This window comes from Onychomys torridus, chromosome 5 (genome assembly GCF_903995425.1).
Source record: "Onychomys torridus chromosome 5, mOncTor1.1, whole genome shotgun sequence".
NCBI classification, from domain to species: Eukaryota; Metazoa; Chordata; class Mammalia; order Rodentia; family Cricetidae; genus Onychomys; species Onychomys torridus.
In genome coordinates this window covers 131,845,147-131,869,274 of record NC_050447.1, presented here as the reverse complement: position 1 = coordinate 131,869,274, position 24,128 = coordinate 131,845,147, and positions in this window count along the sequence as shown.

Here is a 24,128-nt window from a genome sequence, read left to right as displayed (position 1 = left end):
TCATCGTTTCCAGCCACCTTACCATGCAGTCAAGCATCACATCTCACTCCCCACTTCCCCTTTCCCACACTCTGTCTAAATAGCTGCGGTCCCCATTGCCTCTCTTCATGTCTGGGCCACTGGTCACTTCTTTGGTTCAAGTATTTATTATGACAACACAAAATTCCTTGAAGAGCATTCTTACATACTTGTCTCTCTCATCCTTTCCAATACTTGCCAGCCCTGCTTCTTCATGCTGCTCAGCCATTTAAAACACTTTCTTGGTCCTGGAGAGAAGTCTCAGAGGTTAAAAGCACTGACTGTTTTACTAGAGGACCCAGGTTCAATTCCCAGCACCCACATGGTCACAACCATCTGTAACTTCAGCTCCCAAGTCTCCAAGGGCATCAGGCAGACACATGGTAAACATACATGCTGAAAAAATACCCATACATATAAATAAACAAATATTTTAAAACCCTTCTTAATTTCTCCTTCTCAGACCCAAAACAAACCTGCCCCAGGACTTGCCAAGCCCTAGTGTTAACATCACAGGACACAATTTCCACTCTGCTTCTTCACACTCTTATCAAATTCCAGCCCAATGTATGTCTAGCTTTCCAGGTACAGCCCAGAAGTCTCCTCCCCAGCTCACTCACTCCCACCCAGCCCATCTGCTGTCCACTTTTCTTTTTCTCCATTTTTTTCTGCTCCATCTGCTTCCAAACATCAAGGATGGGTCTTTAGAGGCTCAGCTCAATGGAGTTCTGCTTTGGGAACCCCATAGTATTCTCCTGCAGGTGGTTTTTGTTTTGATTTATTCGTTCTCTTCTCTTTGCTACTTTTGCTTGTGCTGTGTCCTGCACTGCCTTACAGTCTCGCAAATGTCTTTACCTCCCACAGGGTCTTAAACCTCTGATGTCTGCTCAACTTTGGATAGCTCCCCGCTCCTTCCACCAAGCTGAGGGCACTCCTCTTTAGAAGTACACACTCAATTGCCTGGTAAGTCCTGCCTCCTGCACCATGTGCTCAAACAAGCCTTTCTTAACTCTTCAAGGAGTTTCTTTGTGCAAGCCCAGTGGTCAGCTCTAATTCTCAGCTAACCTCTTGAGGCTTAAATATCCACTAGCAGAGCGCGAAGCTGGCCATACCTCACCCATTCCTCCTGACCTTTCTATATCTAAGCTCAGATACGTGGTACCCAGAACCAGAATGAGTTTTACTATATTAAGATATGTTTCCCAATAACTTGGTTTCACCCTCTTTCAGCCTAATCATCAGATATGGAACACCTGAAAATATTTATCTCAGCAAAACTAATCAGCAACAACTTCAATTCTCATATCCAAGTGGATAAGTGGACTGTGTTGTATTCATATGCTACAGCTATTTAAAATTGTGTAAGTGGATAAACCTGAGAATTTCTTCCTCTTAACCAAAGGCTAGAATATAGAATATAAATTTATATAATGAGAAATATTATATAAAACAGATGAAATAAAATTTCCCAAGAAGAAAAATTAAATATCCCATAATGTAAACCACAGTCTCCAGGTGTTAGAGTATTTCTTCTTTCCTACTTTGCTTCTATCTCTCCCTCTGGTGATCAGTGTGCTTTTTATTGTTTAAAAAGCAAGTATGTTTCAAGCTGTCATTCCTAGCTCAGGTTTTTTTTTTTTCATTCAAATTTTTGTGCTTCAGATTTTCATTTATATTGGAATTTTGTGTTTCAGATTCTCTAGAAATGCTTTCCCTTCTGATTAACTCTAGCCTTCCATTAATATCTTCAGGGCTGTAAGCTGACTCAGCATTGTTCAACCGAAGTCAGAACCCTTCAGCCAGAAGAAAAGGGTGGCTGGGGGCATTCAGTAAGGGCCAGGAGTGAGACCAGCAAACCAGCCTGTCACCTGGCAACACTAGCTCCAGATGGTAAATAAGGCAGCCGCTGTCGCTCTTCACTGAAAGCAATATTCTTTGTTTTTATTATCATTTGGAAGGAAAAAAATAAAAACTGTGATCTTTCCCCCATCTCCATCCCTGCTACTCTGACCCACTTTCCTCTTTCTTTATTCTCTTTTCCAAAAATAAACTTCAAAGCACTTAGAGTCTTTCCAAGTCAAGCACAAGGCTTAAAAGTCCACTCTGGCTCAGCAGACTAATGTGAGCCTTCACGGTTCCTGTTCTAGATTTTCTCTGGGGAACCTTTTCCTCCTTGAGCTACAAATGGGAGGCTTGGAGCACCGGTCCAGGACTCTCATCACCAGGACCACACTGCAGAAGCTGGGTTCTGTAATTAGAGAACTGTTGTTAGCAAAATGAATCTCTCTGCTTCCCTTCATGTTTTTCCCTCCTTCTCCTCTCCTTTCTCTTCTCTCCTCTCCTCCCCTTCCTCCTCTTCCTTTCTCTCCCCTCCCCATTCCTCTCTTCTTCCTGCTTACGTTACCATTTGAAGCCATATGCTGGTTTGAGAATGGGTCACCATCCATGGAACTGTATGGGAAGGATTAGGAGGTGTGGCTTTTGGGGAGAAGGTGTGTCACTAGGGGTGTGTCACTAGGGGTTAGCTTTAAGATTTCAAAAGCCCATTTTATTCCTAGTGTGCTATCTGCCTCCTGCTTGTGGATCAAGACGTGAGCTCTCAGCTGCTGCTCCAGCCTCCTGTGACCACACCTCGGGTTTATCATCATGGATTCTGACCGTCTGGAACTGTGAGCACAGTTAAAGTCTTGGTCAGAGTCTTATCACAGCATTAGAAAAGTAACAAAGGTGTGTCCTCAGGATGCATCACTACTCACTGAGCATGAACACAACGCTGTGTTATGAATATGAAATGCCCTCAGAGGCTCACGTGTTGGAGACCTGCCCACCAGCTGGTGGAAATGTTAAGAGGCAGGGCTTAGCTGGAAGAAGTGGGGCACTAGGGCATGAATTTGAAGGGAACAGCAGTTTAGAAGTCTTTGTGTGTGTTTTACACACATGTACATGTGTGCACCACATGCAGGCAGTGCCCACAGAAACCAGAAAAGGTTATCAGGTGCCCTGGAACTGGACTTACAGATGGTTGTAGCTGTAGTTACAGCTACAGTGTGGGTGCTGGGAACTGAACTTGGTTCCTCAATAAGAGTAGCCAATGCTCCTAATTGCTGAGTCTTCTCCACAGGCCCCCTACAGGGAATACCCTGTCTTTGTACTTTTTCTCCATCTTTCTCTGCCTCAAGGATAGAACAGCAGCCCTGCTCCATCCCACCCTTGCCCTGAAACAAGGAGACCTCTGAATCCCTCCTCTTAAACTACTTGTTCTAGGTGTTTATCATAGCAAGGGGAACTAACCATGCATCATCTTAAAGCTGATTTTCTAATGTAGTCAACAGCACAACTATGATTATGGTGTGGTTTCTTACTTGTTTCCCTTTCCTAATAAAAAAAATGAGATTCCAAGCTGGATCTCATAATCCTCCATGAATTTGACCAATGAACCACCGAAGGACATAATTCAATATAACACATGTCTTAAATATAACGAAAGGTAACAGCAGAGCTTTGTGCAGAAAGGGGGCTGACACAATTCTCTCCAATGAGGTTTATTGGAATGAGAGGACCTCAAGGCAAGGACTGCGTCTCTAGATTCAGGGTAGGGCATTAGACAAAACTGGACAATATGAGGGAAAGTGTGAGACACAACTGTACATATGAGGAGAGTGTGAGACACAACTGTACATATGAGGAGAGTGTGAGACACAACTGTACATATGAGGAGAGTGTGAGACACAACTGTACATATGAGGAGAGTGTGAGACACAACTGTACATATGAGGGAGAGTGTGAGACACAACTGTACATATGAGGAGAGTGTGAGACACAACTGTACATATGAGGAGAGTGTGAGACACAACTGTACATATGAGGAGAGTGTGAGACACAACTGTACATATGAGGAGAGTGTGAGACACAACTGTATATATGAGGAGAGTGTGAGACACAACCGTACATAAGCATATGGAAATCCAAACAAGGTGGGGCCTTAAAGGTAAAAAGAGGCTTTAGAACCTGGAGAGAAGCTTCAGAGACAGAGAGACAGAGACAGAGCGTAAGAGCACAGCCTTGACAGGGATCACAGAGGCATGGGGCACAGAAGAGCCCCTGAGAGAAAAGCAGCCCTCAAAGCCCTTCCCTGGGCTATGCCGCCTGCCCCAGGAGTCTCAGAACAAAGAAAACGCCTGACTTTCCGTAACCTTTTAGGAGTAGTTGAAAGCTTACATCATGTAACTTAGTTCAGCATACACATAACAAGGAGCCTGAGGAAGCCAGGTACTGATTAGGAAGGTAAGTGAGATGCTGATGTGGAACCTAGTCCACCTTTCAGTTAAGAATCCCTAATTCTTTTAAGCTGAAAAGATATTATACAGAATACTTTTGTTCCAGCAAACATTGATTGTGTTAGAAAAGGAGTGGTTAGCATAACTTAGGGATGGGGGAAATGTTCATTAGTCACAAAGGACAATGAACATGTTTTCCAAAGTCTGCAGAAATTACTGATGTTGGTTGCTGCTCAAAGCAAGCATTTATCTACTGGAAATGGGACCAAGAGAATAGTGAAGAAGAGGGTTTTATCACAGCAGCCGCTCTTCCTGATATTTTCTTTAGAGGCCTTCTGAGATTCAGGCATGTCAAATTTTTAATGAATGTCTAGATAAGTTTCCCTATTAGTGGACACTGTCCATACAGAAGTAACAAGGGGCACTGTGTAGGCTGTGGATGTTGGTAATTGTAATTACAAGACTCAACAACTGATTGGAATCAGAATTTTCTTCCAGCACTACTTAGAGACAGAGCCAAAGATCATTGGAAAAGATGGTTCATCAGCTGACACTTTTTACCCAGAAAACAACAGCTAAGGGAAAATGGGATGGGCTTGGAAATGATACAGGATCCCACAGGCTTTGGGATAAGTCAGGGGACCTTCAAGACAAAATGTGTAGGCAAAGAGATTTGGTGACAAACTCCAGAGTGAAAGGCACCTTACATTTCAAGGTAGGATGAAAATAAATGATTGCTTTATTTTTTATATATTAACATTTTACTTATTTTTGCTTTGTGTGCTTGTTGTATGAGTGCTAAGTGCACATGATGCCTGCAGAGGCAAGGAGAGGGTATCAGCGTCATAGCCCCTGGAAATAGAGTTGCAGGCAGTTGAGATCTGCTATGTGGGTGCTGGGAACCAAGCCCAGGTCCTCTGCAAGAGCAGTAAGTGCTCTTTATCTCTAAGCATCTCTCCAGCCCTCGGTGGTTAGCTTCCATCCAGTCAATGAGAAAAGTGACAGAGACAAGCCTATAGCATTAATCACAGCCCTTTCTACAACCTAGGCCTCTCATGCCATGCCTGGGTATATCACAAATGGCTCACACCTAGCAAAGATCCTATCTTCATGAATGGTTCACACCTAGGAAGACCCCATCTTCACAAATGGTTCACACCTAGCCATCTTCACAAATGGTTCACACCTAGAAAGACATCTTCATGATGGCTCACACCTAGGAAGTCATCTTCATGATGGCTCACACCTAGGAGATGGTTCACACCTAGGAAAACATCTTCATGATGGCTCACACCTAGGAAGACATCTTCATGATGGCTCACACACAGGTTTTTAAAAGTTTTTAATCTACTGCATGCTGGATATTGTTATCAATACCCATAAGTATAGATATACCTCAGTTGATGATCAGCTATCAAGTTTTTACACATATAGTCCTTAATCTACAATCTGACATTTCTGCACAGGTGAGTGTTTGCAGCATAACTCTCATGATGTTTGGTTTGGGCCTACCATTGAAAGCATAGACTGCTGTGGATATCGCTCTGTGTAAATAAAATTCTGATTGGCCAATGGCCAGGCAGGAAGTATAGGCGGGACAAGAGAGAAGAGAATTCTGGGAAGTGGAAGGCTGGGGGAAGAGAGATACTGCCAGCCACCGCCAGGACAGAAAAGACATAAGGTACTGACTGGTAAGCCACAAGCCACGTGGCAAAGTATAGATTAATAGAAATGGGTTAATTTAAGATAGAAGAAGTAGATAACAAGAAGCCTACCACGGCCATACAGTTTGTAAGTAATATAAGTCTCTGTGTGCTTACTTGGTTGGGTCTGAGCAACTGTGGGACTGGCGGGTGAGAGAGATTTGTCCTGACTGTGGGCCAGGCAGGAAAACTCTAACTACAATATACTTGTGTTTCATTTTAACTAATTTGAACCCTCAGCTTTACTGTCTTAGAAGAAGGATACAGAGTGGGTTTCCATGATGGAGCCCACTGTCATATTTGTCTCTGTAGGTAGAAAGGAATTGCTAATGCCTTCCAGCTGCCTAGAGTTTTGTCCTTAGTGGCAAAGAGTTCCCATGCCCTTCATTCTCTTTCCCAAACTGATTTGCGATCCTCAGTGTAGATCAATCTGAGGACTGGGACTGGGACCCCAGGTCTGAATACAGGCAGACAACAATGGTTATAGGAGAGCCCATCACTAGCCCTTGTAGATCAGTCAGAAGACAGTGGCTATTAACTTATAGGAGAACCCATCACTAGCCCTTGTAGATCAGTCAGAAGACAGTGGCTATTAACTTATAGGAGAGCCCATCACTAGCCCTTGTAGATCAGTCAGAAGACAGTGGCTATTAACTTATAGGAGAACCCATCACTAGCCCTTGTAGATCCTGAAGTGTTACTTTCGTAAGGACTCCTAAGAACACAACTAGCATGTGCTATGATCATATTTTAGTTTCTGTAGAAGACACACGTTTAAATACAAACTAACACCCTTTTTCTAGAAAAGTAAATTCTTGTCATCCTCAAGAATTTCTTTTAAGCAGGAAGCTCCTTTATTAAACTTCGAAGAAGAAAAACAGTGATGCCTGGTAAGGACATTAAAGCTACCAGTTCAATCAATGTTGGCTTCACCAGCAGCTGTGTTTGTTTGGCCTGTGGACCAAACGATTTTTCCAATGTGACATCTTCCTGCCAGATAATTACCTGGTATCAGAGGCCACCCACAAGCTTCTGGGCAATTTTCTGCCAGGGCTACTGGAGCAGATTTGTCCTTGGATGGCAAATGTCATGTGTATTTGTTAGGTTAAGGAGTCCACATGACCTCTAGGAGACTGCAGGCTAGGTCTCAGAGGACAAGAGACAGAGCAGCCTGCTGGACCAGCCAATGGAGGACAGGAAGGTGATTGACAGACTCACTCTGCCAATAAAGGACAGGAAGGTGATTGACAGACTCACTCCGCCAATAAAGGACAGGAAGGTGGTTGATAGACTCACTCATCAGTGACTCTGGATAGCTTCATTTTCTTTTAACTATTCTTGAAAATAGCAAGAAGCTTTTAAAAGTCTACTTTTGTAAAACAAATAAAATAAAAATTAAAAAGTTTGTGTTTTTTTTTTTCTTTTCTAGTTGACTCAGAAAAAAATGGTTACTCTGTTTCTAAAACTTTCAATTTGTATATTCCTAGAGCAAACTGGTTAAAATACAGACCAGGATTTTTGTTTTATTTAAAAAAAAAAAAAAAAAGAAGAGTCTGCTCTTGCTGAGATGATTCTCAGACTTGAACTTGCCAAGGAGCTCAGCAACGTAGTAAGTACTCCTTGGACTCAAGCTTGAATTCTGATTTGTGGGACTGGATCTGCTTTTTAATAAGCTCGGGTGACTCTACTTTGGAAACACGAAGCTCACACCTGAATGGGCTGAATAGTCACCATACCCTGCACAATCCCTTTTCTCTTCACCATGCCCATGCTGAACCGGTTTCAGCCAGTCTTCACATGGGGCTGGTTGTACTTGCCATCAACCTGATGATGCAATGCCCATGAATAAGTTTTATTTGGGGGTTGGGGAGAGGGGCCCTATGCTTCCAGTATTGTCAAGTATTATTTCCAGTGTGACAATGCCAGTTTGTTTTTCAGAAACTCATAAAAAGTGGGACCACTGGTTACAGGCAGTCACTCTATAGGCACAGACAGTGAATGATTTGCTTCCTGGGGGAGAAAGCGTTTCAGCTGGAAAGCCTCCTCAGTACTGCGGCCACGGCCAGTTTCTAGCTACAGCTCACACTTTGACATGGGAGCATCAGTCAGGATTCTACAGAGAGATGGGAGCAGGAAGAGGCATGAATATATCTATGTTTGCATATGTGCTTGAGCCAGAGGGGTGGAGAAACTGGGTCCCAAGGTTGTGGTCTGCCCAGGCAAGTCTAAAACCTGTATAACAGATGAGCAGACCAGAAACTCCACCAGGAGCTTGAGCTTGCAACCCATGGGTGGGTCTTGTCCTTTCTTAGGGAAATCTTGGATTTTGTCCTTAAGCCTCTTGAGCCTATGGATGAGGCCCACCCATACAAAAAGGCATTTTTGTTTTAATTCAGTTAGATGGACTGTAAATATTAACCACTGTTAAACGCCCATGTAAGAATACCTAGATTGGTGTGAGCAATGCACACATGCACTTGGGTTCATGAGCATACACAACACAGGAGCCATGGACCTCCCCACAGAGGCCCTCATCTCTCTGATAGGTGCTCCCCTCACCAAGAGACTCCACATGAAATGGGGACAATTGCCACATATGGCATGAACTGTGGGATCAGGACAAGAGAGAAAGAAGCTTGGGAGAAACAAGGAAGTGGGGGAGGTAAGGAAACTTTCTGCTCTGGGCCAAGCATGATGCCAAGTGCCTCCCACATACCTCCCATTGGATTTCACCAAGTTCCTTGAAAATCTATGAAGCACGTCTATTAAACAACCATTTTTCATTTTAATCAATGAGAAAACAACCCTCCAGCAACAAACTCAGTTTTGCAAAGCCAGTTAACACTTAAAGTGCCAATGACAGGGGTGAACTTTAGGCCAGTTGTCTGATTTCCACACCTCTGTGTAGCTCCTGTCTTTGACCATCTCATACAGGAGATGTAAAAATGATGCAAGCAAAGGAGGGATGCTAACCAGCCCCTTCCCATTTCCAAAGGGACCACAGCCTCTGCTTGCCAGTGAAGGGGAAGTCCACAAAACATGGACAATTGGTGGGAAGTCTGGACTAGCCAAGGGCTCAGCTCAGACACCAAATTTCTGTAAAAGGACACAATGCATAAACCTCCCCCCAAAGGGGCCTGCTAAGCCACTTGAAATTGAAGTACCTGTATGGACCTGGAGAACACTGTAGGCACTAGATAAATGTTTAGTGGATAGACAAACAATTAAATAAATAATAACAAGTAATATTGACTATTTACAGTAAGGATAATAGGAGATAAATGGGATTTGCTCTCCTGGATTGACTTCTCCTTAAAATAAACATCCCCCTCAAATTCTGCCCTGGATCATGTTCTTTGTCCTGTGGCCTTGATGATGGTTTGCTGGAAGATTGCCTGAAGAGATATGGTATATGCATTATCCACATTCCATCTCTGGTCTTCATATCAGAAGAAAGGATGTGAAAAGCTTTTAAAAATCACTGGGGGAATACAGTTAGTGGGCGTGGAAGGAAGTGCTGAACAAGGATCAAGGTCAAATGTATGCTCTTGCCATTCTAATGATGACATCTAGGGCCTTGTTAAAACAAGCTTTTGTTTGCTGTTGTTGGTGAAGTTCAGAGGGGTGCATTTCAGAATGGAATTCCAGAAGGTTACACAGCAAAATAGGCCAGCCCTGGAGCTTACTGGCCAGCTCACATATCCTGACAGGGAAGTCAACAGGTGTTTCTGAAGTCCACCTAATTGTCTCCAGAAGGTTAAACATTGTGGCTTTTCATCGAAGGGATGTGCCCTTATCCACCCAACTCTATTTATGTCAGGGCAGACAATTATCCCACACTGTGAGAACTGGTTCAAAGTACATATGACAATCCAAGCCAATCAAATTGAGCCTTGCTGGCATCTTTACTTTCTGGATGGACTTAATCTGAGGAGCTGGATGATTTGAACCTCTCACGCTTACATCAGACTTGAGAGCCAAGCTCATAGCAAGAGTCCATCGTGTTTTGAGGGTAGGGTAGGCATGGGGATGCACGTTGCAAAGTAGGGAAACAGAGCCTGAGTTGGGATCACTCCTTTGGCTGAGGCTGTCCCTGGGACTTTGCACACCTGTGAACAATGGCTTCCACTTCTCTACTTAATCTGGTGAACTTGAGGTTTTTAGTTGAATAAAGGCTTTCACATACTCCTTCTCACTCAACATTCTTAATGAGGAAGGGAAAAATAGTACTTAGATTATAGATATAAGAAAACCAGGGGGCAGGAAAGGTGGTGCAAGCATTCAGCGTGTTCACTGCTCTTGCAGAGACCAGAGTTTAGTTCCCAGCACCCATGTCAGGAGGCTCACAAGTACCTGGAATCCAGCTCCAGAGGATCTGATGCCCTCTCTCTGGCCTCTGTTGGCACTGCACCCACACATATAAATTTTAAAAATAAGTCCTTTTCAAAACTCAAGGCTAGAGAATGCAGAAGAGTTTTAATATCACTGACTATTCAAAAATCTGTGTACAAATTGTTGTCAAGAACTGTTAAGAATAATGATCTCTCCTAAACCTTAGGATGGATAACTTCATGTGTAGATTTCTTCGATGTGGGTTCAGTGTCAACAGAGGTCTGGGATAATGGTTAAAAGCTTGGAATCTAGAACCACATTGTCTGCCTCAAATCGCAGCCCTACTTTATACTAACTATGTGTAACTGGAACTTTTAACCTTTTAACCTTGAACAAATTAGTCTTTGCCTGAGTCTCCTCATCTGAAAACTGAGATGAAGCTGATGCTGCATTTGTGGGACTATTGAATCAGCTGAGTCAATGCATGAGAGGACCTTAGATAGTGCTTTGGTTGTCCTTAGCAGAGATGTCAGCCAAAGGTGAATTATACTCTAGTTTTATACTCTAGTTTCTATGCTCCCTTAAAAGACATAATGAAGGGGCTGGAGAGATGCTCGTGGGTTAAGGGCACTTGCTGCTCTTGCAGGGGACCTGAGTTGGGTTCCCAGCTCCTACGTCAGGTGGCTCATAACCATCTGTAACTCCAGCTCCAGGGAATCCAACACCCTCTCCCAGCCTCTGTAAGCACTTCACTCACATGCATCCCCATGCCTACCCCACCCTCAAAACACATAAGCATAATTAAAAGTGAAATAAATATTTTTTTAAAAAGAGACATTGGAGCACACACTTGTCAATCACTACTCATAAAGCCTCAAATCCCTCAATAGTCATTTTTAGAGTATTGTTTATTTAGTCTTTGGCAACTTCATACATGCATATAGTATGTCTTGATCATAGCCTGCCCTCTTTCCCCTCCCCCAGAAACCTCCCCAGATGTCCCTCCTGCCCTCTTCCTACTTGTTTTTTAAGCTCTCATGGAGTCTAGTTGGTGCCACCTGCTGGAGTGTTGACTTGCTCTCGTGCTGGTGACCTTAGCTGCGTGAGCTCATGAATGCAGCATCCATGTCATGTCCATATTTCACAGCGTTCCTCCCCACTCTCTGGCTCTTACACTTTACATCCCCTCTGGACTTGGGGTGGGTGTGGAATGTGGTATAGATACAATCACTCATTCTTAGCGCTCTGACCAATCACGAGTTCCTACATTAACAGCTGCCCACTGCAACAAGAGTTTTCTCTGGCCAAGGTTGGAAGAACTAATGTCACTCGGTATACTGATACCTTTGGACACCACATGGACATCTAGCACAGCAAAGATGGCCATGTCAGGAAACCACTTCAGGACACTCATGCTGTGTGTCATTATCCAAAAATTAGAAGTAGGGTTGGGGAGATGGCTTGGGCCGGGGTGGGGGTGGGGGGTTGCAGCACAGATAAGGACTTGAGTTAGAATCCCCAGAACCAGCATAAAGCCAAGCACAGAGGCATGAGTCCAACTGAAGTGCTTGTGTGTGGAGATGGGAGACAGACAGACGGATACCTGAAAGCTCAAAGTTGAGCTAGCCTGATACAGGAAGCAGCTAGGAGAGCTCATCTCCAACCAGGTGGGAGGAGCAGACTAAATCTCCATGTATGTGAGAATACACAGATGAAACATGAACACATACACACACAGGAAATATTTTTCCAAGTGTTATTGCAGACTCTAGGCAGAAGTTGTTTCCAATCCACATCACAGTGAGACCACTGCAGCCATGAGGAGGAAGTGGCTATATCCTGGCACAGAGGGCAATGACAGGGATCCTTGCCATCAGACTGAAAAACTGCAAATCCTCCAGAAATTGTCACCCTGATGCATTGTGCTATTGTCCTGTTCCACACGTGTCTATGGACTTTCAGTCACAGAGACTCCTTTAGCTTCTACCCAGACACACAGCATAGCTGGCTGGTCTAGTACACACTCCTGCCTGTTTTTTAAAAGCCAAATGGAAGTTGAGGAGTGGGGGAATGGCTCAGTGTGTAAACCTGAGTACAGTCTCCCTGGCACCTTCCTAAAATCCTGCGTATGGTGGTGAACACCTGTAACTACAGCTCTGAGGAGCAGAGGCAGGAGAACCCCAGGAGTTTACTGGCCAGCCTAGACAAAAATGGAGCTCCAGTTTTAGTAGGAGACTCTGACTCACAAAAGGAGGTAGATAGTGATACAGGAAGACACTTCCAATTTACACACACACACACACACACACACACACACACACACACACACACATGGATGTCTGTCCCCAAGCATCCATCCAGCCCTTCCAATCTCATTATCATCATCCAGGACAACGTCTTCCTCTTGGGAAAGTACTAAGCTTTCCTGGGCAGCACCAAGACTTCGCTGTGATGCAGGAGACAGGCCAACTTCTTCTCATGTGGAACATCCTGGACTCCAGCAGTCTCTGACCAGAACAGCAAAGGCAGATGATAAGCCGCTGAAGCTCAGGAGAAAACAGCAAAACTCCCTTCTCCTGTCACAGAAGTCGCCCAGGCTATGAACCTCGGGAAGAGTTCAGGCTGGCTGGACACTACCAGCGATATTCCACCTTCTCTGGATGGGTCTGCCAGCCACAAGTGATCAGGTTAAGTAGATATGTCTCACACCTGGGAACACCACAGGTGTTTAATAGAAGTCATTCACTGTGAGATGGATCAGCAATCTGAACTATCTGTAAATTGTACAAAACCCTAATTAATGTCATTTAAGTTAGCTAACGGTACGTTTTCTTTTGTTTAAATAACACACACCAGGATTTGTATTGCTTTCTACAGAAACAAAGATCCAAATACTTTCACTGATTTTGCTCCATCACAGTTTGTCTCGGGGTCCAAGATGGCTGCTAGGTCTCCACCCATAGCTTCAAGTTTAGCCAGTAGGAAGGATACAAGCCAGAAGAACAGAGAGTGTGTTTTTATTTTTATAAACTTTACTGAAGGCTGCCCATCCCTAGGACTTCTTAGCCTTGTCTTTATTTACAGGGGAGGCAGATATGGTCATGAATAGATACAGTCCTATGGGCCCTACATGAGAACACACACGTGTAGTTAGATTTTAGATCCTTTTCTTCAGAGCAGGCAAGCCTCCTCTCCTGAGGGGCACCTCAGCCAAACTCCTTTTCTTATGGTGCTGGATTCTATCCAAAGAGTTGGTCAACAACCACAGACTTTATATCAAGGTTAGTGTTCTCTCTGTCTCTCTCTGTCTCTGTCTCTGTCTCTCTCTGTCTCTGTCTCTCTCTGTCTCTCTCTGTCTCTGTCTCTCTCTCTCTGTCTCTCTGTCTCTCTGTCTCTCTCTCTCTCACACACACACATACACACACACACACACACACACACACACACACACACACACACACACAGTAAACAAACAGGATCTGGAGGGTTGCTGAGCTGGTGGTAACCGAGGAAGGTGGAGTGCAGGGACTACAGGGCAGGTGTCATATCCAGTCTGAGCTCAGAGTTCATTTCTACCTTTCACAGAGCATGAACCATTATTAATAGTTTGTGTCCTGGAGGTTTCCTCTGTATGGAAAAAAGTGAGATAGACTGTGCTTTGCCTCTTTAACTATAGAATCCTCTTAACAAATATTTATTGACAATGATTGTTTTCCTCCCCAATTGTGGTAAGAAGAGGAAGGAGAGATGGGTGAGAAGAGGAAAGATGAGGAGGAAGGGAAGCCAGTGGGCAATCAGAGCTTGAAGCAGATGGCCCATGAGTATGTACTTGGGAACTCAAGGCCATCACAGAGAAAATGGAGACAAGTCCCTCCCCTAGTTTTTATGTATTCCCAATTCCTCTGGGAGGTTATTTTCTGTGACTAACTGCTGTGAGTGCATCCAGGCAGGGAGCAGGTGGCAATCTACACAGACTAGTTAATAGCCATTAACAGCACTTAAAACCCCACTAAGCCAAAGACATTCCAGCTATACACATGAGAACCAAGATCAGGAAGAATCCTCCTGGGATGACAGCCATGTGATCATCAGTACCGCCATCACTACCACCAATGATGAGGCTTCCTGCTTTACAACCAACATAAAGTCATGTCCTGCCCAATCCTATGTCCTGGGCGATGCGCCACCCAGCCTGGCAGAAGAAAATATTACTGAAATCTGAAGCTGGCAAGAAGCCCATGGTGCAGAATACAGAGCTGTCTGTGACTGATCACAGCATTGTGTGATGTAAGCAAATAAGGAATAGGTCCCTGGAACAGTGTGGGTCATGAGGGATAGGTCCCTGGAACAGTGTGGATCAGATCTGTTTTGAAGAGAAGCCTTTTAACTCTTTTTTAATTAACATACAACGTAATTGGCTTCACTGCAGCATTTTGACACGCATATGTCACTGTGTTTCTTTTGATCCATGAGCCTCTCTGCCGACCTACGCCCTACTTCCTGGCTCTCTCTAGACTGGTTCCTCCTTTTCCCCCAGGCAGTCTCCACTTCTGCTGTTATGACTTAAGTGTCCCATTACCTGCTCTTCCTCCACACCTAAGACCCTTCCTCCCCTCTCATGCACAATCCCTTTCCTGTTTTCACCTACACACACACACACACACACACACACACACACACACACACACACACACACACAATTTCAAATCTAAGTTTCACATATTAAAAAAGAAAATGGTATTTTTTTCTTTCTTCATTTGAGACTCCCTCTCGGTAGGCTTGTGGGGCTGATAATCAAGATAATCCACACAAGGGGGGCTGTGACCTCAGTTTTGTAACCTACCTAACCAATTGGTACCAAAGAGAAACAAATTTGTATTAAAAGAAAACAGGCTCCTGAGCCAATGGAATGATTGTCCACAACAGTTGTCTCGTGCTTGCGCCTTCTTCTTTTCCGCCATCATTCCCACATCTTCGAATGGCTGCAGGTGAGTGGAGACCCTTAGGTTACAGAGTGTCACTCCGGCCCGTTGCTTTCCTCTACCTTATCCTTTAGGCAGAGTTCCACACAGCTGTGAGAAGTATGCATGGGGAGGCTAAAGGTTTTGTTTCTTTGTCTGCTTGTTTGGAGGTTTTTGTTTTTTGTTTTGTTTTGGTTGGTTGGTTGGTTGGTTTGGGTTGGTTTGTTTGCTTGTTTGTTTGTTTGTTTTAGAAAGCAAAAGAGCTTGGTAGTTTTGATCCATGTCTGGGAAATACAGATAGGCCTTTACCAACAGTGTGCACATTTTATCAACTTCTTTAGAATTAATTTCCTTTGGTGTAAAGAGAATTAATAGAACCAAGCAGATGTCCAGGCCACTCCACAGCTGTCTAATTTACAATGTGACACCAAGTTTCTGAAACCAGCCACGAACTCTGTGACATCTAAAGGGTTGAAAAGGAAGTCCATGAGTTTGACTCAACCCGAGTCTGTGTTGTCAACATGCTTTACAATGGGAAGTTGCTATGAGATCCCTGACGGACTAAAAGGAAGCCTAGGGAAAAGGCAAAGAAGTAAATCTGTGTGTCCCTCCCTTGACAGGGCCAACAGAAAGGCCAAGAGGAGAAATGCAGAAGGAGCCCAAGAAGAAAGGGCAGGTGGGTATTTGCTTTCCACCTTCCATCCGGATTCCTGTCCCAGAGTTCTTGAGCCATTCTCAGTGTGGTGCAGGACACCTGTGCCGGGTGGGGGTGGTCACAGAAGAGGTAGCACCATTCCTTCTACGTCCTTCCTTTTCCTCTTGTGTTGACAGTTAAAAATGCAGTCTCTGTGGGCTGGGAAGCAGACTGCCTGGGAGCTTAGAGAGCTCTAGAGAATGGAATAACTTCTGTCACAGGTCAAAACGCTAATCCCGAGACAGCACTGAGTAATTAGTAGTAAAGACTCAGCTCAAAGAGAGCCCCAGCATCCACTGCTTTCTGATGCTGGGGAGCAAAGTCGTTGTATTAGAAAAGCTCTCCTTAAACTTTTAATTTTAAAAAAATCATTATCCCTGAGGTTTGCCAACTACCCTTGGATAAAAATAAAAGACCCAGGTATCCCTAAGATTATAATATATTTTGAATAAAGGAATGGACAATGGTTAAAGAGGGAAGGTAGGAAGCAACAGGAAATGAAGCGCTGGACAGGGAGGCTGAGATGCTAACATCTTATACCAGCACAACAGATTCAAGTACAGAGACTTCAAAGTTCCATGTAAGAAAGAATCCAGACAAAAGTGAGCACTAATGTGGTGAAGCAGAGAGCATACATTATTCAACAGAGAACTATTATCTGAAATATGTGCATCCTCAAAGTTATGAGGGGCCCATATTTCAACAGTGAAATGAGCAAAAGCTTTAAATATATAATTTTCAGAATCCCAAATGTCAACAAACAGATGGTGAAATATCAATAAAAAGATGGTGAACTTTATTAATAATAAAAATGCATACGAACAGCCATATATCCATTTTGCCCACCAACTTGGCAAAAAGAATAGGAATATTAATGATTTTCAATATTGAAGGCTCTACAAAGAAACAACATTTTAAAGTCTTTGTGAGTAGGGAGAGGCACCAGTGAGATCAGCCCTATCATAATTTTAAATGTGCCAGCATTTCAGCAATTGCCTCACTATCAACTTACCTGCACTCAGAGAACTCAAAGGGTGCTTTTGGCAGCCTCGTAATAATGAAAACTAGAAACAATCCAAATGTCCATGAATCAGGGACAAGTAAGTATTATGATAGAAATGTATGAAGAATTGTACACTATTTGTAAAGAAGTCAATCTTTATGTGCTGATGTGGGCAAGTATCCAAATGAGAGAGCAGATCAACTAGTAAAGAAAGGATGAAAAGGTGAGTCTACTAAATTAAACATGGGAGAGGACTGGAGAGAGGGCCCTTCACAGAGTGCACTTCCCTTGGACAGGCAACAGTTGGGGGATGAGCCACTTGGACATTTCCTTTCAATCATTTTCATGTATTCTTTACTGCAAGGCTGTTGTGGAAGAATCTTTTTGTACATTGTGAAGATGTATCACTGTTATTGGTTTAACGAAAAAGCTCATAAATAATGACCCAGAGACTTACATTAATTAAGAAAGCTCAGCCAATAGCTTGTTCTTAGCTAGCTCTTATGACATAAATTAACCAATTTCTATTAATTTATGTGCTGCCCGAGGTTTACTTCCCCATAGTACCCATCCTGCTTACTGTGTCTCATGGCATCTTCACTTTCTTCTTCCCAGCATTCCCTCTGCCCCCCAAATCCTGTCTAGCTATTGGCTGTTTAGCTTTTTATTAAACCAAGCACAGTGACATATCTTCACACAGTATAAAGGAATATTCCACAACACAAGGGGTTTTTGAAAACCAGAAACTGACAGAGCAGCAGATGAGAGGATCTACTAATTATTGTTGTTTTTCAGGGTATACTCGTTCTCTCAGGACTAAATATGAACGTATGCTAATTATAAGTCTATTTGCAGATAAGTTATAAATATGGATTATCAGTATCTTGTATGGACATATAAACTATACACAGTAGTTGGACATAAGCAGTACTTCAAGAAACCCTCCATTTAGGGCTGGAGAGATGGCTCAGAGGTTAAGAGCACTGGCTGCTCTCCCAGAGGTCCTGAGTTCAAGTCCTAGCAACCACATGGTGGCTCACAACCATCAGTGATTCGATCTGGTGCCCCCCTTCTGGCATGTAGGTAGAACACTGTATACATAATAAATAAATAAATCTTGAAAGAAAGAGAGGGAAGGAGAAAGAAAGAAAGAAAGAGAGAGAGAGAGAGAGAGAGAGAGAAAGAAAGAAAGAAAGAAAGAAAGAAAGAAAGAAAGAAAGAAAGAAAGAAAGAAAGAGAAACCCAGCACTAGTGATCTTTGGAATTTCATGGACTTCATTTGCTGACAGACCTGGGATCATAGACAGTCTCAGTGGGGGGTCATAGATGCTGGCAGTTCAGTGGGGTTTGTCACCCAAGTTTGAGGCTAACCTAGGAGAAGCTTCGGCCGGGGCAGAGCTACAAACAGTGTCGGTGGGACCATGGAGGCAGTGGCTGCTGCTTCGAGTTGCCAGCTGCTTCTCATCGTGTTGGTGACTGCGGTGATGCTGCTACCTGGAACAAAGAATTTACTGCTGCTTTTTCAGAGAAGAATCGCCAGGACCAGCATGTTACAAGAAAGGCAAAGGTCAGTTTGGAAAAGGTTGGCAAGAGAAATGCTGGGGAGAAATTGCTGTGAAGATTTTCTCTTCTAGGGAAGAACGTTCATGGTTCCGAAAGACAGACAGACATGAGATTGTGATTACTCCAAACCACAGAGGAGGCACAAAAAAAAAAAAAAAAAATCTAAAGGGAACCATGATCATGCCTAACAGTGACTTTGAAATCTTCAAAAGGATGATGGGACCCTACAAAGATGAATTCACATGGACTATGGTAAAGCCATTAACACCATGGAAAGATCGACTCTGGACTACAAACTGCTCAGGACAATTTCGAGATGATACAGCCTGACAGACTACGTGAACAAGGACTTGAAACAAGCCCTGCACTTTCTCACTATGCAGCGGTGGGACAAATGATACAGGACTTGACAATTAACCAAAAAAATTTTCTTTTCAGGATCCTCTAAAGATGGAAGTAATTTTAAGAAAACGACACCCACATCCCCAAAAGGTGGGATGGGAAGTTTTTGGTCATTTAATGAGTTTTGGATATTGTCATTGTTTATGATGATTGGTTACAAGTTGTTAATTGTTAATGGTCAGGAAAAAAGCTGAACATGAAGATTAGATTCAGAGGTTTTGTTTGAAAAAGAAAAAGAAAAAGGAGAATATAGATATGAGGTAGATCACTGAATCTACTCTGAGAAAAAAGATAAAGAAATAATTGGACAAATGGGTAGATCACTGAATCTACTCTAAAAAGAAAAAGAAGATATAAAAATGACAAAAGGTAGATTATGAAATCTGTTATGAAAAGAAAAATACTTTAAAAAAAAGGAACTATTTGTTTTAAATAGGATAAGTAATGAAAACTTTTTGTCTGAGTTTATCAAATGTTGCTGGACTGGACATTGTTAATATATATAAAATGGAGTTTTTACCTGAATTTGTCAAATGTTAATGGACTAGACATTGTTAATGTAATTCTTGACTGTATATATTGTATATACTTATTGGATAATTTTTCTTGTATTAGTTATAAGCTTTTTTTAATTTTAGACAAAAACAGGGGAAATGTGGTGGTATTGTGTTCCCCAAAATATTGTGTGTTCCCTGAAATAAACATATCTGGGGTCAGAGAACAAACAGCCACTAGAACAAGCCAAAATTGGTGGCTAGAAAATGGGAAGAGTAAGCTATAGCAGAAGTTGGGCGGTGGTGGTGCACGACTTTAATCCCAGCACTTGGGAGGCAGAGCTAGCCGGATCTCTGAGTTCAAGGCCACTTTAGAAACAGCTAAGCATGGTGACCCACGCCTTTAATCCCAGAAACACAACCTTTAATCCCAGGGAGTGGGGGCAGAAAGAGAAAGGTATATAAGGCGTGAGGTCCAGGAATTAGGGGAGAAAAAAGCATGTAGTGAGTAAAGCATTCGGCTGGTTAAGCATTCAGGCTTTCGAGCACAGTTCAGCTGAGAGCCATTGGGATGAGGATTCAGAAGCTTCCAGCCTGAGGAAAAAGGATCACCTGAGGAACTAGCAAGGTGAGATAGTCGTGGCTTGTTCTGCTTCTCTGATCTTCCAGCAATCACCCCAATAACTGGCCTCGGGTTTGGTTTCATTAATAAGAACTTTTAAGATTCCTACTACACAGTTTAGTTTCCCCAGGCTTCAGAGAAATGACTAGAGAAATTATAAATTTAGAGATATCTGGAGTTGAGATAAAATTCCTCCTTGAGCTGAATGGCTGCTTTATGCTGTGTGTATGAGCATAACAATCAGTGGCAGCCTGTCCGCATTGTAAAATTGGTCTGTTTTGTAATCATTCCCATAAAGAAGTGGGGTTTATTTCCCTGCCTCTTGATGCAAGGTAGGCTGATGACTGTGTTGATCATCAGCCATACACCATGATTTCAAATACTAAGTAATGAGAGATTGTGATGAAGTTCTGCCTGTTGGTCAAAACCCTTGCCCTCAGAATCCTGGACCACCATTCAAAAATTTCTGACTATCCTAAGAATGCCACACTATGAGAAGGTCCAAACCAAATGAGGTAGCCATGGAGCATCCCAGCAACAGTCCTAACAGTCCTGTCTTACACAGGTGAGGAGGAAATACCATAGAATCCATCCTTCGGGTATTCATTGTCGCAGTTAAGCCTCCAAGCAGAATCCTCAGTTTCCCTGCAGCAGAGACAGCCTATATCTGCTGTGCCAGCCCAGCTTTCTGGCCTTGAGAGAGCATCAGCATTTTAAGTGGTTAGGTGTTACATGCCATGGATTCTGTAGGAGCCTGTTAACAAAACAAAGAAAACAAAAATAAAGTCTAGTGTGTAACCAGGGAGAAACTTGTAGAGACACAGAAGTAGCCAAGATGCAGGCAGACAAAGCAACTGGAAGTCAGTACCAGCAAGCAGGACAACCTCATCCAGGACCATTTATGCCATCCAAGTGCTCCGAAGTGATGGATGACACACCTCAGGGGATACAAATCCAAGGGCCTGTGAGAACTTTCTCAGTAATGTGAGTGAAGTCAGTGACATATAAGGAAACTCTAAGCTCTCTGACCTATGAACAAGAGAGCAGAGAATGGGTGACTATCCCCAAGATGACCACTTCTGCTGAAATCCACTTCTCTATTTCCATATCACAACAGGTGCTAGAGAGTGGTTGCCTAGAAACCTTTTGGTCTCCTTCAAAACTAAGTGGGGCCATTAACTAGATTTGCCAATAGAACAGCAGCAGACATGATGTATGTCACTTTTGAGCCATGCCAATTACAGTACTGACCTTCACCCCTACTTCCCCATCCATCAGTTGCATCTGAAGGTCCACAGTTCAAGTGCCTCAGCCATAAGGTAGAGTGAGCCCCAGCTCTAATGACTTTGTGGAGGAAGGCTGTCACTCACCATAGATTCCCATGTTGGACTGTCACAGGTAGGTGGTGTGTTTCTATATATTAGATACCGAGTCACCGGAATATCAGAGTTGATTATAGTAACTAGTGTTTTCCCTAATTACTGCACCAATGACAGAGCAACTCACACTCAACCTTGCTGTCAAGAGAGTGCTAAACATTAGTAAAAACTACAGGACTCTCAGGCTGCAGAATATGGCTCAGCAGTCCAGAGCACTTGTTAGCATCTGATCCCCACACCTACATGGTGGCTTACACCATCTGTAACACCAATTCCAGGGAATTTATCGCCCTCTTCTGGTCTCCACAATGTATTACACACACATACATGCAGGCAAAACACCCACACACATAAAAATAAACTAATAAAGATCTTTAAAGACTAAAATCTTTAAATCTAAAATATCAGTCCTAACCCACTGCCATATGATATTTTCTATACAAAATAAGATAGAAAGGTATAAATTTTATTGCTCTTCTTATTTTAATGGTTAATTCCATTCTTTAAAGGCCCCTGTGCACACAAATAAAACATCACCATCCAGCCCACTTAGCACTGTTACACCTTCCACACTCCATATCAAGATTGGTGGGGTCTCTTTATAACCTCTTCTCAATGTTAGAGGACAAGATGCTATGATCTGCATCATCCCCCTCCCCACACCCGATTCATCTACTGAAACCTAATGACCAGTTGAACAGTATTGAAAGGTGGATGAGGTGAGTTAGTCGGGATCTTCACCCTCATTTAGGGCTCAGTGCCTTTATAAAGGGTGCTGAATAGACCCCAGGACAATAGAAAGAGGGCTTTGAAACAGGTAACCCTCGCTAGCCATCGATGCTGTTGGTACCTCAGTCTTGGTTCCCCAACCCATTTGTGCCTTCTGTGCTTTACCCAGACTGAAGTATTTGTTTCTGTGCCACAAAAAAAGAAAGAAAAGAAAAGAAAAACTAAGATGCAGAGCCAATGTCTATTTCAAAAGTCAATCACACCATTCCAGGCGTTCATCTCACGTCACATCTTCATCCAGGTGCAGTTCAGAGCAGTCACCACCTCTTTACTTTCCTTCCATTTCCTAGCACTCAAGTTCTCCCCAAACCCTAACCAGATGTGCATGCTCTCCAGCTGCACCTGCCACCCCAAACAGATGTGCAATGCCCTCCAGCTGCACCTGACACCCCAAACAGATGTACAATACTCTCCAGCTGCACCTTCCACCCCAACAAGATGTGCAATGCCCTCTAGCTGCACCTGCCACCTCAACCAGATGTACAATACCTTCCAGCTGCATCTGACATCCCAACCAGATGTGCAATACCCTCCAGCTGTACCTGCCACCCCAACCAGATGTACCATACCCTCCAGCTGCCCCTGCCACCTCAACCAGATGTGCTGTACCTGCCACCCTAACCAGATGTACAATGCCCTCCAGCTGTACCTGGCACTTTGCACCCATGAACTTCCCAACTCTATTTTGCTCATGTCTCATGTTCTGTGTGCAACTGAGTGGTCTCTGTTACTATAGCTCAAGAGTAACCCTATGGATATCTAAATGGCTGGTGTGGCTATATGGGAATAATCAATTTATTTATGACATATAAATTTAAATTTCAAATATTATCTGAATATTATTTTTCTTTTGATTGTTTTCAACAGTTAAAAAATGTAAAAACCATTCTTTTTAAATTCCATTTTATGTGAATTAATGTTTGTCTACATGCATGTTTTTACCATGGGTGGGTCTCATGCCCTCAGAAACCAGAAGAGGGTATTCAGGTCCTTCAGAAATGGAGTTACAGATAACTGAGAGCCACCGTGTGGGTGCTGGGAACCAAACCCAGGTCCTCTGCAAGAGCAACTAGTGCTTGTAACCACTGATCCATCTATCCAGACTCTGTTTAAAACAATTCTTAATTTGTAACCCAAACAAAATCACTTGGTTTGTCACATTTGGCCCATGTGCTAGACTGAATCGATGCATGGCATGTGGCCTAACTCTAATTCTGACCAATGAGAACTTTAGGAATGCTTTCTGGTGTGGCTCTCTGAATATTTCTTCCCAACTTAAAAGCAGCTCTATGAGGAAATTCCTTCTTCCAGTGTTTTCCTTGTGTCGTGCTACCTTGGACCACAAGAGACAAGCTTTGTAGCCTGGGACGGTGGGGGAGCAGGGAACAGCAAAGATGCTTGGTCCTTGCTTTCACTGTTAGGCTATCAGAAACCACTGGATTCCAGACTTCTCAGTGGTGGTGATAGTGAAATTTCCTCATAATTTATATTATTCATAGCTTGGTGTTTTGCAGGAGTACCAAGTAAGGGGAACTGTGGCGGAAGTCTTCCTGGATAGAGGTGGTAAAGGAATGCCTGGTGTAAGAGGAATTTTAAAACAACAATAAAAGCAACTAGAGATTCACCTGCTTCTTATTATCACTGCAGCAACAATGTAAAACCACTGCAGTGATAAAAATATTCACTCATGCTTGAGCCCACCACTCCCAGCATGCCTCAGAGTCCCTCAGAGTCAACTTCATAAATACCTTGGTAGACTGTTGACCAACCCATGGTCCCCACAGGAATCACAAGGAAGCATGCATGCCGTAATGAGTGGTGGCAGAATTGTAGACAGCTTGAGAAAATGAAGAATATCCCTAGCTTTAAGATTCTTGACATTTCCCAACCA